Here is a 17,052-nt window from a genome sequence, read left to right as displayed (position 1 = left end):
CGGGGAAAAGAGGACTCACGTCATTCAGGAGCGCCGGAACCGCAGCAGGACCCGGAAGGACAGATACCCCGGACCGAACGCAGGGTCATAAGACCCACACATAGCCCGGACACACAGCATTAGGGCACCAGGGGAGGTAGGGAGAGGGAGAATATCCAACAAGGATAAGATAGACCCCGGTAGTACCGAACGGAGGGCACCAGCCGCGGAAGCAGTCAGAGGGGCGAATGACATAATAGGCACAAGCACTCGAGGTAAGGGCCAAGAAGGGAGAGTCCCTACAATAGAAGGAATAGAGGGAAGGGAATAAAAAAAAATCAAGGCCCATAAGGGTAAAAGGGCGCAGTGGGTCTACACGGAGGGCATGAGCAGAGAGGTAGGAAGAGTACCCCACATAGATAGGATACATACAAAGCAACTATGCTCGCGGTCCTCGAGATGCTGGACGATCGCATTGGCTATAACGGTTTGCCATGAACACTGGTTAAAAGAGGTGGGGGAGGGGGTGGTTGCCCTCTCGCCATCGCCATGAGTCTCCTCATGGATACTTGGGGGTTAGACCCCAAGGGACCCATGCAAGACCCCGGTGGGCCGGTGGAAACGGGTCAAGCTCACCCTGACTTGTTCAGAAGTGAGCCCACCCGAACCGGAATCCCACAAGGGGCGGTTCAGGCGTCCCAGGGGACTCGGTCCCCTGAAGTCGCCGAAAGTTATCAAGGTTTATTTGTTGTCTCCCCCATGCTCCCGATGTGTGTACCCCAATGTTTCCCCCCTGTACAGATGAGCAGTGTACAAAGCAGTTCACAGAACCACACTCTGAAGAGAGTCGTGACCCAGACAGAAAGAGGTAACGCAGCACATCATACTGAAAACACCAATGGGTAAGGATTTTACTATCTTATCACATAACGTAAAAGGTTTTAATGGCCCCCTGAAAAGAAAACTAGCCTTCACAGACTACCGACGACAGGACCCCGACATAATACTACTCAAAGAGACCCACTTCTCAAGGACTAGTTCCCCAAAGTTTCTGGATAGAAGATATAGAACATGGCTCTCTGCTTCAGCCAATAAAAAGAAAAGAGGAGTAGCAATTTTATTACACAACCGCCTTGCGTTTAACACAACACTAACAAAAAAGGATAAGAATGGGCGCTTCTTAATACTAGTAGGTGTTGTGGGAGGACAACCTCTCACAATAGCCAATGTATACGCTCCCAATGAAGGAGCTGATACCTTCTTTACAAGATTTTTTACAACCCTACATAGAGTGGCACAAGGCGGTATAATACTAGGCGGTGATTTCAACCTCACATTAGATCCTAAGGCCGACAGGTGCACACCCAGAGTACCGAAGCACACACAAAGCAGAGCAACTTGGACCCACGGTCTCAGGATAAACAGACTAGTAGATATCTGGCGGGAACAGCACCCAGGAGAAAAGGAGTACACATTTTATTCACACCCACACGACAGATACAGCAGGATAGACTACCTCTTTGTGTCCAACAGAATGGTTTCGCAGATCTCCCATACGGGCGTCCATGATATTTCATGGTCAGATCACGCACCCATAGAGCTGCGGTGCACAGACTTCAGACTAGACAGACCAGGAGCGACGTGGAAGCTTAATGAATTTCTTCTGAAAATCCCTGAAATTGAAACGGCAATCAGGGATAAAATCAGGGTCTACTTTGAGGAGAATGTCGGTAGTGTGACATCCCAATCCACCCTATGGGAGGCCCATAAGGCGACTCTTCGTGGAGAGCTCATAGGGATAGCAAGTAGGCGGAAAAAAGCAAGGGAAAATAAGATTAAGATTCTTCAATCCGAGTTAACAGCCCTCTCCGCCCTACACAAAACTAACAAACAAGCGCAGACCCTACAGGCCTGGCGCGCCACTAAAACAAAACTAAATTTATTGATGTCCTCCCGAGCTGAGAAGGAGCTGACCTGGTCTAGGCGACAATTTTACGAGAAAGCGAACAAGCCAGATACCCCACTTGCCAATAAACTCAAAAATAGTAACCGTAATTTCCATATTCAAGCAATTCGAACCAAGAATGGTGACCTTACTTCTGACCCCAAACAAATCGTAGAGGAATTCAAAAATTACTATGAGACCCTGTACGATGGGGCGAAGGTCTCCCATTGTGAGAGCACTCATAGGCAGCTGAAGACATTTCTAACTGAGGCAAAACTACCCAGTCTGAGCAGATTGGAAAGGGAAGCATTAAAGGAGGACTTTTCAGGTGAGGAGATATCAGAGGTAATAAAAGCACTAAAGCCATCCAAAGCCCCAGGCCCTGATGGTTTCTCTAATCTTTACTATAAAAAATTCAGAAAAACCTTAGTACCTCACCTGGTCCGACTACTTAACTCATTTTTAGATGGTGCCCCTATCCCTAGCCAGATGCTCCAAGCGTCTATAACAGTGATCCCCAAACCAGGGAAGGACCCAGCAGATTGCAAAAGCTACCGGCCAATATCTCTCATCAATTCAGACACCAAAATTTTCTCCAAATTACTAGCTAACTGTCTGAATTCAGTCATGCCGAAGCTGGTCCACCCCGATCAAGTAGGGTTCATATGCGGGAGGCAAGCTACAGACAATACCAGACGGATAGTAGACCTAATTGATTTGGCACATAGAAAACATATCCCGTCTATGGCATTGAGTCTGGATGCTGAAAAGGCCTTCGACCGCATCGATTGGCCCTACCTCACAGAGACGCTGAGAGTGTTTGGCATAGGGGGGAGAATGTTGGGCGCTATTCTGGCTCTCTATAGGTGTAAGGTCTCTGCCCGCTGCGGTTCCTACCTCGGCTGCCGGGGCGCGCGGCACCCGGTCACGTGGGCCTCCTCTTCCTCCTGAACTCCCGGCAGCCCCTGCTGCCCATGCGCGCCGCCGTGGAAAGGCCGCGCGCGCGCCTACGGCTCCTGTCTTATAGTCCGGCGAACTCAACCCGCCCCTTCCGTCGCGCGCGTTGCGCGCGTGCGCTACTATGTTCATCTCTACTGCCGCCAATGTTATTGTTCCGTTCCCACCGGTTCTGCATCCTGCCTCAGCCTATCAGCACTCTACCTACGTCTGACATCACCGCTGGAGGTTCTCATTGGTTCTTGTCAGTATTTAGTGCCTCCAGCCCTGAGCTGATTGCTGAGCATATTCAGTCTCTAGTTGTGCTTGCTACAAGCTACTTCGCAGTCTGCTTTTGTCTTCCGTCATAGACCCTGAACCTGTACCTGGACTCCCGATCTCTGGCACCCTCGAACCCCGGCTCGCTCAACGGACTTCTACCTTCTCCTCTCCTCGACCCTGGCTTTGGACACCGACTACTCCTGACCTCTCCTACCCCGGATCTGGCAAGTACCTCTACCACTCTACTCTCTCCTCTCCCGAACAAGGCTATCTACACGACTCTGCTTACCGGACCCGCTCACGCGGCTGTAGGGCGGCGGTTTTCCTGTATCCCCACCTCGGCCTCGCGGTCCAGTCCGGTTTGTGGTGAGCACTCCTATATTCCCGTGACATTATGCTCAGCCCTACAGACCTGGACTCCGCCGAGGTGGATCGACGCCTGAGCGAACACGATGGCCTGTTCAAGGAAGTAGAGAACTGTCTCTCCCAAAATAACCAGCGTATGGAGATGCTCCAAAATTCCCTGGGTACCATTTCGGAGCAACTCAAATCCCTTCTGTCCTCTCCCGAGGCTGCTGCCGCTCCTCCTGCTCCTATTTTTTCTCCGCCGGTACCTTTGACTCATTCTCCGGAACCTCGTCTACCTTCCCCCAATCGCTATTCGGGAGAGCCTTCAGCATGCCGTGGCTTTCTGGCGCAGTGTTCCGTCCAATTTGAACTGTTACCCTCTCACTTTCCGACTCCTCGTTCCAAGGTTGCGTACATCTACTCTCTGCTGACCGATGACACCCTGGCCTGGGCTACACCCATATGGGAGCATCGCCCGGAGCTGACCTCAAGCCTGGACCGGTTTTGTACTGAATTCCGGAAGGTGTTCGATACACCAGGAAGGAGGGTAACGGCCGCTTCTTCTCTCCTCAATGTTTTACAGGGTAATCGCTCGGTGGCACGCTACGCACTGGAGTTTCGCACCATTTCCGCTGAAACTAAGTGGAATGATGAAGCACTCGCCGCAGTGTTTTGGCAGGGTTTGAATGACACCCTCAAAGACGAGCTGGCCGCACTAGAGCGCCCTACCTCATTGGATGCACTCATCGCACTCTGTATCCGTATGGACCAGCGGCTTCAGGAGCGAAGAGTAGAGAAAGGAAAACGTCTAAAAGGTACCCAATCCACTTTTTCTTCACACACAGCTCCAGGGGAGTCCGTCGCCATATCTTCCGAAGAACCCATGCAGTTGGGTGGAGCTCGCCTTTTGTTAACGGAAAGACTACGTCGCCGTCGGGCGGGTCTCTGTCTCTACTGCGGTAATGGTGGACACCTGGTGAGTACCTGTCCTTCCAAGTCGGGAAACGCCAGCCCCCAGTGAGTACTGGGAGAACTACACTGGGCATGGTAACCTCTCCTTTCTCTCCCAAACTACCATCTAAGATACTTCTTCCTATAACTCTATCAGGGGACTTTGGAGACATCTCTACGAGGGCCTTCCTAGACTCCGGTTCTGGTGGGAATTTCATTGATCAATCATTTGCGGAGAGACACCAGATCCCTCTGGTAGCCAAGGATTGGCCCGTAGGCCTTGAAGCCATTGACGGTAGGCCTTTGCAACCCGCATTTATATCTCATCAGACCATTCCCCTCCGTCTTAAGATGTCAGGACACCATTCCGAACAAATTCAGTTGGATGCCATCCACACGCCGGCAGTAGACGTGATATTGGGTCTTCCATGGCTCCAGCACCATAATCCCCAGATCGACTGGCTTCAGTCACAACCCCTCACCTGGAGAGATCGGTGTCAAGACACTTGTCTGGTTTCATCTAATGCCCTAGTAGCTGCCACACATCCGGAACCCAAGAATTCCCTTCTTCCGGACGCCTACTGGGAGTTCATAGATGTCTTCGACAAGATTCAGGCGGAGGAATTACCACCCCATCGCGCCTACGATTGCCCGATCGAACTTCTTCCTGGCGCGATTCCCCCCAGAGGTTGTACCTATCCACTTTCCCTCCCCGAGACCAAGGCAATGAAACTTTATATACAGGAGAACCTCCAGAGAGGCTTCATACGTAAGTCCTCTTCTCCAGCAGGAGCAGGTTTCTTTTTTGTAAAGAAAAAGGACGGCACACTTCGTCCTTGCATCGATTACCGTGGTCTCAACAAGGTGACTGTCAAGAATCGGTATCCCCTTCCTTTGATTGCCGAACTTTTCGACAGGTTACAAGGCGCCACTATCTTTTCCAAACTTGATCTCCGTGGAGCCTACAATCTGGTCCGGATTCGTAAGGGAGATGAGTGGAAGACGGCCTTCAACACGCGTGATGGGCACTATGAGTACCTCGTGATGCCTTTTGGTCTCTGTAATGCGCCAGCTGTCTTCCAGGATTTTGTTAATGACGTCTTCAGAGATCTGCTGGATCAACACGTGGTGGTCTACCTAGATGACATCCTGATATTCTCGCAGAATCCCCTGGAACATACTCGGCATGTCAAACAAGTACTTCAGAGGTTACGGGAGAATCGACTGTTCGCTAAGCTTGAAAAATGCCAGTTCCATCAGTCATCAACGTCATTTTTGGGGTACATAATCTCCGACACAGGACTCGCGATGGATCCTACCAAGGTGGAAGCCGTCTTGAACTGGCCTCGCCCCCTCTCTTTGAAAGCGGTACAGAGGTTTTTAGGTTTTGCCAACTATTACCGCAGGTTCATAAAAAAATTTTCCTCGCTGGTCGCACCCATCACGGCCCTCACTCAGAAGAACGCCAATCCCGCACTATGGTCCCCCGATGCCATCATGGCTTTTCAGGTTCTCAAGGAAGCCTTTGTCACAGCACCTATCTTGGTGCATCCTGATCCAGCACAGCCCTTCACTCTCGAGGTGGATGCGTCGGACATAGGGGCTGGGGCGATCTTATCTCAAAGGAAGAACCCACAGGCCAGACTACATCCCTGCGCATTCTTTTCTAAAAAAAATTCTGCAGCCGAACGGAACTATGATGTGGGTAACCGTGAGCTCCTCGCGATCAAGATGGCTTTGGAAGAGTGGCGACATCTATTGGAAGGCACGGAATACCCCGTCACCATCCTTACGGACCATAAGAACCTCTTATATATTGAGACTGCCCGTCGTCTAAGCGCTCGGCAGGCACGTTGGTCCCTTTTCTTCACCCGGTTCAACTTCCTGATTTCATATCTCCCGGGTTCCAAAAACACTAAAGCCGATGCACTGTCTCGTCAATTCTCTGTAGAGGACAAAACCGAAGATCCCCAGGAGACTATTCTTCCTCCGAAATGTGTCCTGTCTGCCAGTACCTTTGACGCACTATCAGAGATCACCAAGGTTCAAGATCAAATCCCGCAGGGTCTCAGGGTGCCAGTTGGACGACTTTTCACACCCCCGACCTTCCGTCTGAAGGTAATGCAATGGGGGCACGCTGCTAAAACGGCAGGTCATCCAGGGATTAAAAGGACTATTGACCTCCTGCAACGAACATTCTGGTGGCCTAGCATGCGTAAGGACATTCAACATTTCGTCTCAGCATGTTCCACCTGCGCACAGAACAAGACTCCACGGAATAAACCTCCAGGACTCCTGCAAACCCTCCCTATTCCCGATCGTCCTTGGGAACATCTCTCGATGGACTTTATTGTCGACCTACCCAAATCCAAGGGTATGGACACGATATTAGTAGTGGTCGATCGCTTTTCTAAACAAGCGCACTTTATCCCACTTAAAGGTCTACCCAGTGCCCCCAAACTTGCCGAAGTATTTGTCAAAGAGGTCTTCAGGCTCCATGGGTCACCTCAGACCATAGTTTCTGATCGGGGGTCGCAATTTGTTTCTAAATTCTGGAGGGCCTTCTGTAAAAAACTTAATGTGGCACTTCACTTCTCCTCGGGATACCGCCCACAGACCAATGGTCAAACTGAACGAACCAATCAGTCACTGGAGCAGTTCCTCCGTTGTTTCATATCGGACTCTCAGGACAATTGGCTCGACCTACTTCCTTGGGCGGAATTCGCTCACAATAATCTCAGGAATGAGTCCACATTACAGTCTCCATTCTTTTCTAATTTTGGCTTTCATCCTTCTACCCTTCCTCAGTCTGGGCCGAGTACAGGAGTTCCAGCCGCAGAAGAGAGGATTCGGGATCTTCAAGCTTCCTGGTCCAGGATTCGGGATAATCTCAAGCGGGCCACAGCCATGCAGAAAAAGCAGGCAGATCGGCATCGTCAGAGACCACCCGATTTCGTTCCTGGTCAGAAAGTATGGCTATCTACTAAAAACATACGCTTGAAGGTCACATCCCCAAAGCTGGCACCCCGATTTATCGGTCCATTTCCTATATTGAAGAGGATCAATCCGGTTACCTACCGACTCAAACTACCTGCTACCATGAAGATTCCCTCCGCCTTTCATTGTTCTCTACTCAAACCGTTTGTACCCAATCCTCTGATCCAACACATCACACCTTCCCCCAGACTTGTCAATGGACAAGAAGAGTTTGAGGTACAATCCATTCTAGATTCTCGCATTTCTAGAGGAGGCCTCCAGTATTTGGTGCATTGGAGGGGTTTTGGACCCGAAGAAAGGGCATGGATTCCTCAAATCCAGGTACACGCCCCCAGGCTGGTACGGGCATTTCATTCTAAATTTCCGCTTAAACCTGGTAAGGATCGTCCGGAGTTCGACCCTGAAGGGGGGGGTACTGTAAGGTCTCTGCCCGCTGCGGTTCCTACCTCGGCTGCCGGGGCGCACGGCACCCGGTCACGTGGGCCTCCTCTTCCTCCTGAACTCCCGGCAGCCCCTGCTGCCCATGCGCGCCGCCGTGGAAAGGCCGCGCGCGCGCCTACGGCTCCTGTCTTTTAGTCCGGCGAACTCAACCCGCCCCTTCCGTCGCGCGCTACTATGTTCATCTCTACTGCCGCCAATGTTATTGTTCCGTTCCCACCGGTTCTGCATCCTGCCTCAGCCTATCAGCACTCTACCTACGTCTGACATCACCGCTGGAGGTTCTCATTGGTTCCTGTCAGTATTTAGTGCCTCCAGCCCTGAGCTGATTGCTGAGCATATTCAGTCTCTAGTTGTGCTTGCTACAAGCTACTTCGCAGTCTGCTTTTGTCTTCCATCATAGACCCTGAACCTGTACCTGGACTCCCGATCTCTGGCACCCTCGAACCCCGGCTCGCTCAACGGACTTCTACCTTCTCCTCTCCTCGACCCTGGCTTTGGACACCGACTACTCCTGACCTCTCCTACCCCGGATCTGGCAAGTACCTCTACCACTCTACTCTCTCCTCTCCCGAACAAGGCTATCTACACGACTCTGCTTACCGGACCCGCTCACGCGGCTGTAGGGCGGCGGTTTTCCTGTATCCCCACCTCGGCCTCGCGGTCCAGTCCGGTTTGTGGTGAGCACTCCTATATTCCCGTGACAATAGGGAACCGAAGGCGAAGGTCAGACACCAGGGCTTCCCGTCGGAAGATTTCCCAATAAAGAGCGGCACCAGGCAGGGATGCCCCCTGTCCCCACTTATTTTTGCATTATGTATAGAACCCCTAGCGGCACACATCCGCAACTCCCCCGATATAACAGGTATACAGATTAAGGATCAGTCACACAAAGTGGCCCTGTATGCAGATGACATTATACTAATGTTGTCCAAACCCCTTACCTCCCTGCCAAATGTTTTCAGCTTGCTAGACGAATTTAATAAGATTTCGGGTTTCAAAATCAATCAGACAAAGTCAGAAGCCTTAAATATCAACCTGCCAAAGGTCACAGAAAAATTAATCGAATTGAATTTTAATTTCAAATGGCAAGCCTCCTCCATTAAATATTTAGGTATCTATATAACCAAAGAGTACAATGCCCTCTACAAGGCCAACTACCCCAGGCTAATTAGGACTCTGAAGGAGGATCTACGGATCTGGTCAGGCCACACAATTTCATGGATCGGCAGGATCCAGTGCCTTAAGATGAATCTCCTCCCCCGAATCTTGTATCTGTTTCAGACCCTTCCGATACAAGTGATCAGAGACGACATCCTCCGTTTACAGTCCTCTATGGTGAAATTCGTCTGGGGTAATGAAAAACCACGTATAAAAAATAGCATTCTCACTAGGCCAACAGTTAGAGGAGGTTTAGGGGTACCTTGCTTGATATCGTACTTCAAAGCGGCACAATTAACACAAATTATTCAGTGGCACATGCATCCTAGCCTGCAACGATGGGTTGAGTTAGAAACAGCATGCTGTGACCCCGTAGAGATACAAGACCTAATTTGGCTACCCAAAAAGATATATCAGACCTTGAGTGAGCCGCTGGCCGCAGTGAATTGCTCGTTGGCTACTTGGGAGAACACCAAACACAAGTGTGCCCTGACAACCCAGCACACACTTATGACCCCGATTACGGGGAACCCTGATTTCGCTCCGGGTATGTTACGCAAGAACCTAGCGGTCTGGAAAGCAAAAGGCCTTACTAGGCTACTACACCTGGAAGGAGGCCAAGCTATCAAAACATTCGAACAAATTCGATCAGAAACAGAGATGCCCAATTCTGAATTTTTTAGATACCTCTAGGTGCGAGCATTTTACACGAAAATTCCCAAACGCCCCAAGCGCACAAATTTTGAGCAGCTGTGTTCCAGAGGCACGGACACCACGGGACTCACTTCTCGGATATACAGAGAGCTGGTCTGCCCAAGGCAGGACGTTGACACTAAACTTAACTATAGAATGAAATGGGAAACGGACTTAGGGGAGACAGTAGAAGACAAAGACTGGTCCACAATAGTACTGGCAGCAGCGAAAAGCTCTATATGCACCACCTTGAAGGAGAATGCATATAAAGTACTAATGAGGTGGTATCTCACCCCAACACGATTAGCAAAGTTCGTCAAAGGTTACCCCCCATTGTGTCCAAAACAATGCGGGGAACAGGCAGACTTGCTTCACATGCTGTGGGGTTGCCCCAAAGTGGCTCCTTTATGGGAGGAAATCCAGGATTGGCTAACGAGTATTCTCGGACAACCAGTCCCCCTGGACCCCTGGCTGTTCTTGCTGGGCAGGCGCACTCGGGGAATAGGCAGACCGGCACAAAAACTGATTGCACACTTTGCAACAGCATGCGGTGCGAACTCGCAGCTTTGTGGAAGCTACCAGACTTACCCACGATTACAAAAATTCGGAACAGAATCTGGTATATCTGCCGGATGGAACAGTTGACAAGTCTGGTCAACGACACCGGCACAAATTTCCTTAAAATCTGGACCAAGTGGCTAGACCACTCAGACATCCCGGGGGTGAATGCCACCACCATCATGCCATAATATAACTAGATGCATTCTCCTATGAAGAGCCAGTACAGACAACGCGTAGGAGGGGTACAGGTAGGGAAGACGTCAAATAGGGTTGCCACAGTTCCAGGCTGCTCCTCAGAGGAAAAGCAAGAGTAGAGTTGGTGAACACACAGAAGACTTTGGGCTCTCCCCCCCCCCCTCCCCCACCCCCCTTTGTGTCTGTGTGGTTTGTTAGGTACGTGAGTTGGTCTACCCAGTATGTCTGTGTCTAAACGGAGGACGTTGGAAAAATAAAAAATTGGGTTTTGGTGCATGAAAGAAAGACAGCGGGTTGGTAGACACTGTATGCAATGTACTGTAACCTAATAATAAAAACCTTTTTGTGGAAAAAAAAAAAAAAATATAAAGCTGACCGTGTACTCGACACTGTGCAAAGAGATTATATTACAAAACATTAGTGTGAAGTCTTATACAAAATCATTTGTCTATTAACTGAATATGTGATGTATTTTATAACTTTTACTCATTTATTTTTTCCAAAGGTGTCCATAAGCAGTGGTTATTGTCAAAATGGATGTGTAATCTAGAATGGTTTGCTAGGAAGTGGTGAATTGGGAGTCACCACTCGGGATTTTTGGGTGAGTCTTGTGCATAGGGTTAAATACAGGGGATACATAGTTGCAAAAGCAGTTGCATAAGTGAACAGTGTATACATTATATACTGTACAAGGCATTTCAAACTTTTAGCTGAATAGTTACAGTGGAGTGTTTGGGTAAAAGCCAGATTGGGATTGGCGAGGGAAATTTGTATGAGTAAAATGATTGCTTAATTGGGAGTGAATATTTTTTCCATGATTGAGGATAGAATAGGGAGAAGAGAGATAGGCCTATAGTTTGAGACAGGGTTTTTTGTCCCCACTTGTGTAGATTGGGACAACTCTGGCAGTTTTTCAGGTTTTAGGGATATGGCCTGCAGACAGGATAGAATTAACTGTGGAAACAATTAGTTTGGCAATGGCTATGGTATCAAAGTCAGGTTCACATTGGCTACTTTGTTTTAATTTGAGGAACATTAATAGGGAATACCTCTGTCTATATGCGGATGCTAAGACAGGAGTAAACACATTGATACAAGAATTTATTCCTAGGTATAAATTATCTCCCTATGAGACATTTATGGGATGACTCATGACTATCAGCAGTCCAAAGGAACGAATTAAGGACCATGTTATTGGTAATAAAACAATTAATAAGTCTTGTATGCAACTAATACATTTTTTGTGTCTCTCTAGGCAAAGTTGAAAATGCATCTACTCGAGACGGGGTTAATAGTCAAATATTTCCTACGCAAGCATGCTCTTCAATCCAGATGAAAAGGCCCATACTAACCACCAATACAGCAATTAAAGTGGCAGAGTTCTTTTCCTGGACCCAAAGCACGTAAAACTCATTCCAGCTCCACCAAAGACCAAAGTCACCTAAAGCACAGCCGCATCAAGTTAACGTTTTCATGGGTAAAGAAACACCCTGACAGTTAACCCCCGAGGAAAATAAGACACCAGGCTAAGGCCCGGTCTTAATCCGAACATTTATTTTCACTTTTCTTCTTTCAAATACTCAATATTTTTATTTTTAGAGTGTGTTTAAGTTAGAAATTAAAGATGTATGTACAATTGGGCCTTGATGGGAGGATTGGTTTCCTGGAAGCGTGGCTTGTGAAAGCTCTTGTATGTGTTTTGGCAGTACTTATCACTCTCTATGTATGTGTCATGTGCAGCAAAACTTTAATCCAGAAGTGTGTTGCACCTCCACCGAAAGGAGGGGGTCACCCAGGGGCGTGTGTCAGCCACAAGGAAAGGATCATGTCAGCCATTTTGACCACCACAGACATTGTCTGTTCTGATATTAGAGATATTAGAGCACTTAAGTCTCATAAGATTGCAAGATACTAACCATCCTGTTTCTAAGTACTTTTCCAAATGTGGTCAGGAGGGCATCAGGAATTTTTCTTTCCTGGGCATTGAATTAATTAACAACAGACCTAGAGGAGGTGACCATATCAATTTATTGAATCGTAGGGAAGCGTATTGGATATTCATTCTCCAAACGCGCTTCCCTATGGGTTTAAACATTGATTGGCAACTGGCCCATTTTCTATAAGAGATATATTATTTTTTCATTTTTTCTTCAGTTATAAAGATTTTTTTTAACATTCTTTAATAATTTTTTATGTTATACGCATTTATTTTTTCAATTTGGTATATTCCCTGTTGTTCATTTTTTTGATCATTTTTTGATCATTTTTTTGATCATTTTTTGACCATTTTTTGCTTTTTGTGTTCATTATATATATTCTTGGTTTATTATATTTATATATTTTTACCTATTATATGTATTTTTATACTTATTCCCTTGTTATCTTATGTCAAATTAGTATTGTTTTCCGTTCTTTATTCCAGTTATTCACTTCTTGTTTTTAAGTATTATATATCTTTTTCTTGCACTACACTGGCGACACACTTTATTCGAGCTTGGCTAGTCCCACGAATTCGGGTATACCCGGGTGTATTGAGGTTTGTGATTGTTTTCTGCCCGAGTACATTGAGTTATTTTCCAAGCAGGGATTGAAGCATTTTATTCCCGCTGGCTGCAATACTGCACAGTATATATATATAAACTGCATTACAATTCATGAATTTATGCCATCTGGTAGACACGCGAAGCATTGCAGCCTATTAAATCCTAATCATTATCATTTAACAGATCAGCCGCCCATCAGCCAGGCATGAACCCAGGCTGGGAAGGCAAATGCAACGGGGCTTGTCAGAGGTTAGTAGTGGCTTATTCCAGGTATCTGCCAGGTACATACCGGGTATTTGCTCGAATAAAGTGTGTCGGTGCAGTATATATTTTAATATACTTTGTGGCTATTCATTTTTAGAGTATTATTTACTTCCCTTTATCGTTTTTTTTATGTGGTTAGGAGGTTTAGTGGTTCTTACTATTGTTATTGTGCTTTGATGATTTTTTGTGTCCTATTGTGGTTGCCGTATGCATTGCCCTTACTAATGTGGCTTCACCCTGCCTGTATAGACAGTTCTGCCCTCAGACGGCGCTGTGTCGCTCTGCGCATGCGCAATGACGCACATTGCGTCATGACGTCATCGTGCTTCCGTTTTTGGCGCGAATTTGCTTACAGGTAAGAGGGTATTTAATTGGTGGTGTTACACTGTATTATTATCCTTGAAAAAGAACGCTGCGATGTTCAAAACGCGTTGGATGGGTCTCTTGACACTTTAAAGTGCCCTTTTATTCAATTTTTGATTCTGGGTCCTTCCTGCTCCGTTTTGCTTGTGCGCTCTGTTCATCGTTCAATCCCTGATATTCTGAGTGAATGATGTATATAGTGCGTGCAGGGGTGATGATCATGCATTCGCTTCCACAGATACCAACCCCTTTCAATTCTCAGTAATAGAATGTTGTGATGATTCTGAAAATATATGATGATAGAGATAGATGCCATTTCCTTTATCTAGCAACTGCATACCCAAAGAAAGGTTGCTTGCATAAAAAAGGTTTTTAGTATTACAGTGGCGACACACTTTATCCTTACCTGGCTGGAGCCGCAAGCCGGGAGGTGTCCCGGCTTGCTCGTTTATTTCCCTCGGCGTGCCGCGCGTCATTGATGCGCGGTCATGCTTCATCGGGAGCGTGCGCGCATGGCGCGCGTGCTCAGGGCTCCCCGAGGGAGCCCTGGTGTCCCGCGATGTGGGGGATTGTGGTGGGGGGCTCCGGGGGACCCGGCGGACCCGGAGAGGGGATGGGGAAGCCCTGATCGGAGGACCGATCCTCTGAGGCTCCGGCGCGCGCCCGGGACACCTCGGCGCGCGCCCGGTTTCTGTTGTGGCCGAGACCGGGCAAAGGTAAGAATAAACTCGGCCGCAACAGTATGTGTATAATTTCTGTATTTTCCCATTTTTTAAGCCAGCCTCTTTAAAGGGTGTATCACACACTAGGAACAAGAATCAATTTATGGGTCAAGGGTCTCCACCAACCAATGAAACCTGTATAAAAATGTATGTTCAGTCAGATAACAATTTACAGGAAGGATGTGGCCTTAATTTTGCAGTTTTTAATTTCATCATTAAACCAAGAACAGGTTCAGATTAGGCTTATGGCCTTACAAAACAGAATTGCCTTAGACTATGTTTTAGCTTCAAAAGGAGGGGTACTGCACCGACACACTTTATTCGAGCAAATACCCAGTATGTACCTGGCAGATACCTGGAATGCGCCGCTCCTCACCTCTTACAAGCCCCGTTGCGTTTGCCTTCCAAGCCTGGGTTCATGCCTGGCTGATGGGCGGCTGATCTGTTAAATGATAATGATTAGGATTTAATAGGCTGCAATGCTTCGCGTGTCTACCAGATGGCATAAATTCATGAATTGTAATGCAGTATATATATATATACTGTGCAGTATTGAAGCCAGCGGGAATAAAATGCTTCAATCCCTGCTTGGAAAATACCTCAATGCACTCGGGCAGAAAACAGTCACAAACCTCAATACACCCGGGTATACCCGAATTCGTGGGACTAGCCGAGCTCGAATAAAGTGTGTCGCCAGTGTATGTGCCCTAATTAAGGAACAATGATGTGTTTTCATTCAAGATTAGAGTAGCAGTGTACCGCATGAACTAGATGAAATACAAGAGATTAAAAAAAGGCTTACAAAGGGAGATGATACAGAATATCACCCATTGGGGTTAGGTGAATGGCTTGGATCACGTGGAGCAAAAAAGACTTATGAATGCTTTGCTGTGTGTGTTGGTGTTACTTGTTGTCATATATGTGTGTGTCACGTGTTGCAGAGGTATGATCCACAAATGTGCTACCCCCTCTTCCAATCTGATGCCACTCTTTGCAGATGCCAGAAACAGCATTCCATGGAAGAAAGAAGATGTCGATCACAGTTATTCAACTCCAAAAGACATGTTGGCCACCGCGCCATATGAGACAATGACAGCAGGAGGGAACCACCCTTTCCCTTTCAGTCCGGTGTATACATACAAGCACTATCAGATGATGGAACACCCCAGTATACAATACGAGTCTGACTATGTGTCCCTGGACTAACATCATAACCTTAATTCTCAAAAGCAATGTTTTAAGAATAAAAAGGAGGGAACTGACATAGTTGAGAAAAAAGTACATTATGGGGGGAGGTCTGACATAACAGCACTGGGATCTAAGCAGCCATTTTAAGTCAGCATCCATCTTAGGTGCCTGATATTGTCATCCATTTTGTGTATTGTCTGCATGAAAGTGGAATGAGAATGGAAGTTTATAAGGGATTTTGTTTTGCTTCTCCTTTTTAAGTGATAATAAGCTGTTCAGCTAACCACAAGACCTTGAAGATGGGAGAAAAGTGCCAATGTTATGAAAATAAAATATAGATAACAAGCACGTCTCACATTCCGAGGGAGGTTCCCATGGTTATGTACACCCTTTCTCAGAAATCTCGTATATAGAAAAAAGGTCACCGGCCTGTATAAGGAATATTAGCTGAGTCAGTTCATTTTTAATATGAATCTCATAGTTTTGCTATTAACTCAATGTGTCCATATTCATATTTTGTTTATCTTATATGCTTACGTAGTGACGCACATGCAACCTCATATAGGGGGCGTGAGCTTAGTATTTTGGGTATAAATAGGGCCTGTATGCCAGTATGTCGTGAGGGGAGTTTTATTTTGAAACTTCCTTCTATGTGTGCACACGTACACTGAAATAAACTTATTTGTTATTCTGCAAATAATCCTCAGATGTGTCGTATTTATTCACGCTTTTCACAATATATATGCGGGAATTCACTAATGGCCAATATGGAGTATAGTACCTGAAGTGAGGTTAAGTGAGGGAACCACATGATACATCAATCAATAAGATTGCTTGATGTACCATGTAAATGGACTTCTGTGATGGCACTGGCTCTATATAAGAGGGCATCTCAGAAGACCGGAAGTTAGGGAAGAGGAAACATCCCATGGCGAATAAAGAATAAAAAAGACATCTTTAAATTAAAGAAGTAGAAATAGTAATAACCATCTTCTTCTACAGGCAACAGAAGATTGAGGGCTTTTTTGCAAGTTGCACCAGAAGATTAACACTGTGGGGGTGGGGGGGCTGTGACAGGGTGAACAAACGTTACCAGCCCTATGCCTGGAAGACCTATGTTTAGGTCTGCAGTTCAGCAGTGACCGGATTAACATTCAGCTGGGAAGGTCTTGTCAATTAGTCTGGTCCAAGCTGCCTCATCAAGGAGCTTACAAAACCCCAGTCTGCCTGTCTGATCCAGTGAGAGATACTGAAGTGCTTTGGGAGAATTACTGCAATAAGGTCTGTCTTCACTATACTGTTTGCTAGATTGTTACGCTGGACTCTGAACAGCCCTTGATGGGAAAGGGCAAAGCCCTGCTCAGGACTTATTTTCTGTTTGTTCTATATGCTGAAAAGAAGCTGTTTTTTTTGTGTGCCATATTTTTAAGGCTCAATAAATAAGCCTTTTCAAGAAACCCATGTGTGGTTGCATGTACCCTGCAAC

This window comes from Ascaphus truei, chromosome 3 (assembly GCF_040206685.1).
Source record: "Ascaphus truei isolate aAscTru1 chromosome 3, aAscTru1.hap1, whole genome shotgun sequence".
Lineage (NCBI taxonomy): Eukaryota > Metazoa > Chordata > Amphibia > Anura > Ascaphidae > Ascaphus > Ascaphus truei.
The sequence above is the reverse complement of the archived record's forward strand: the minus strand, read 5'-3'. Positions refer to the sequence as shown.